At 34.9% G+C, this 3,356-nt stretch overlaps 1 pseudogene; it reads left to right on the forward strand.

The window, feature by feature from the left end:
• Positions 1 to 304: 304 nt before the first annotated feature.
• On the forward strand, positions 305 to 903 carry LOC134734672 (large ribosomal subunit protein uL22-like; annotated as a pseudogene).
• The last annotated feature ends 2,453 nt before the right edge of the window (positions 904 to 3,356 follow it).

Genomic DNA, 3,356 nt, shown 5'->3' on the forward strand with positions numbered 1-3,356 from the left:
CACACTGGGGCCTGTTGTGTGGTGGCAGGAAGGCGGAGAGATAGCATTAGGAGATATACCTAATGCTAAATGACAAGTTAGTGGGTTCAGCACACCAACATGGCACATGTATACGTATGTAACAAACCTGCACATTGTGCACATGTACCCTAAAACTTAAAGTATAATAAAAAAAAGGTTTCTACCACTAAGTTTAGTGAATATTCTATATAGAAGAAGAGTTAAAGTCCCAGTAGCCATTCATACATTTAATAACTTCTTATTAAAAAGATTTTTCTGGCTCTTTCCCTGAGCAGCCTGAGGTAATCTGTGAACATGGTTCGCTATTCACTTGACCCGGAGAACCCCACGAAATCATGCAAATCAAGAGGTTCCAATCTTCATGTTCACTTTAAGAACACTCGTGAAACTGCTCAGGCCATCAAGGGTATGCATATACGAAAAGCCACGAAGTATCTGAAAGATGTCACTTTACAGAAATAGTGAGTACCATTCTGATATTACAATGGTGGAGTTGGCACCTGTGCGCAGGCCAAACAGTGGGGCTAGACACAAGGTCGGTGGCCCAAAAAGAGTGCCGAATTTTTGCTGCACATGCTTAAAAACACAGAGAGTAATGCTGAACTTAAGGGTTTAGACGTAGATTCTCTGGTCATTGAGCATATCCAAGTGAACAAAGCACCTAAGATGTGCCGCCAGACCTACAGAGCTCATGGTCGGATTAACCCACACATGAGCTCTCCCTGCCACATTGAGATGATCCTTACGGAAAAGGAGCAGATTGTTCCTAAACCAGAAAAGGAGGTTGCCCAGAAGAAAAAGATATCCCAGAAGAAACTGAAGAAACAAAAACTTACGGCACGGGAGTAAATTCAGCATTAAAATAAATGTAATTAAAAGGAAAAAAAAGATTTTTCTGAGCACAGAAATCAGCTATGATGATAGGCAATAGGTTCTTGGTCTCAAGAAACACTCTCTGGTGATGGTAATCAACTCTAAATAAATAAATTGACATAGATTTTAAAAAAACGATTTTATAGGTTGTATAACTTGCCCCAGGAGGCAGAACTTATAACTGGTAGAGCCAGCATTTGAATTGAGACAGTCAGGCTCCATAGTCCATGCTCTCAACCATTTTGCTTAATTCTTCATTTCAGTGTCCCTGGGGTACCTCTTACCGTATCTGAAACTGGATTTAGCTTTCTCTGAAAATTGACTTCTCCCAATCTAATCAACACTGGTAAAGCTAATATTCAGAGCCACCTTCAAACTGATATTTTTTAATTAGTGATTTAACATTTAATTAGATATGTTGGGGGAGATTGATATAATAAGCATTGTATACTTACATCATTATCATAAAAATAGTATATCCCTAATACAATGTAAAATTTTGATATTTTTGGAATTGTCTTTCTTCTAGTTACTCCATTGCTCATAAATAAATGAGCTATTCAAGATAAAGTTTCATGTCCATGGATATGTTTAGACTTTTAAAAATCGCTTAAAGGATTATTTCTCTGATTTATATGTCCGCAGAATATTTTGTGACCACTTTTTGAATAACATTTTAAATAGATAGTGCCAAATAAATCACATGTTATTTGGCATAGATGTTTCTGGATCCAGTAGTTAGAATCTTTCTTCACATATGTAATAGAGTTTTAAGGTAAAACAAAATTGCTATGGAAATTTATTTAAATGGCAATGCTTGTTCTATCCATCTAGAATCTGTACAAGATTGCAGGTAAATTCATCTTAATGAGCTATGCAAAACGGTCCTTTAACTACAAACCAGATTTACAAATAAAATTACTTAGCACTTTTCCTATAACATTTGAAACAAATAATCAGTTATAATTAGAATCTTCAGGATAAACTCACTGTTCATTTTATATATAGATCCCTTGCAATTTAATTTGGTTTCATATTGCCAAATTAAGTGGAACAGGCCACCTAGCAAGATTACAGTAATGTCAGCAATTAGTCAAATATTATTTTGCTGGTAGATACCATAGTTTAGTTCTACAAAAAGAATTATTTCAATTAATCAACTTTCAGTAACAAAATCTAAAGCAATTTTATGACATAGCAAAGATTGGATTTTTTTTAATTTTTCACTTCAAATTCAAAAAAATTTCTAATAAAATAGGAGAAATAGAAATATATTCACTAATTCACTTCTACTTGTCAAACCAGCTACACATTCTGACTTTTTAAAAAATCTTGGTTTTTACTTTTTTTCAGTTTTTGTGATGTGTTCAATCTTTCTGCACTAGTCATAATCAGACAACTCTTTGGTAGACATATAAAGATGTTTAAATTTCCTCAAGTAAAATAAATATAATAAATCACATATTCCAAGTAAACAGCACTTTGCCATGCTTTTGTTAATTTCAGAATACTAGATGACACTACATACTAGCATCACATGACTCTCATTTTACTGCTGTCAGGTTTTTGATGGGATGTATAGCTGCACCTTGCAATTCGCATGCATGCTGCCCATCATTCCTCAGTGGGGAGGGAGAAGATGAGTCAATGAAGAGTTGTGCTCCTCCAGGTGCTTTTTAGTTTAGCAAGGTTGAGACCGGTTTACCTGGAGAACACGAATTTAAGTAGTTGCTTGTGGAAACCTGAGTTATTAATTGGCACCATAAGTAACTAATATCACTTGTGGGATTTTTCACCATTGACAACATGTAGAAAACAGGAACATCCTTCTTTAAATTAGACTTGGATTGTCCATAAGGTCTGACTTCTCCAATTGAGGAAGCAACCATCTCTCTCAACAGATGTTGCTATTTATGATGCAAAGAGGTCAGACTTCATAAATGTGTTGGAGCTTTAAAGTAAACCAAAATTATCAGATAAACTTTGTAACATAAGTGCATGTTTTATCTACTTATACTTTATAATAAATTCACAGGAAATAAGATGTAATTTAGCAAATTTGGGAACAGTAAGCTTTAAGCCCAAAATAGAGCCTCTTCTCTGCTTCAGTGTCTTCTGAAGACTCCCAAACTTAAATGAGTGTTATATACTCATCTGCCTTCAGAGAAAAAGCCTCACAGTTTGTATTTCAGGACTCAGGGTTTCATTGTCTAAAGAAATCATATTTAACTTTATTTATAGCAGATTTATGGTTGAGTTGATGCTTAAAGTCTTGCAAGGACTTTTACCAGTGACCTTTGATGTTCTGTGCAAAAATCCCTGAACTTCTGTAGAAGAAAACTGAAAGCCCTAGTATACCCATTTTAGACATTAGATCTTGCAATTATCACTTGCAGTGATGCTACATTGGAAATGGCCTGCTTTAAGTGTGAAGATTTGAAATATTCAGAAGAGAATCATCT

This window comes from Symphalangus syndactylus, chromosome 12 (genome assembly GCF_028878055.3).
Source record: "Symphalangus syndactylus isolate Jambi chromosome 12, NHGRI_mSymSyn1-v2.1_pri, whole genome shotgun sequence".
Lineage (NCBI taxonomy): Eukaryota > Metazoa > Chordata > Mammalia > Primates > Hylobatidae > Symphalangus > Symphalangus syndactylus.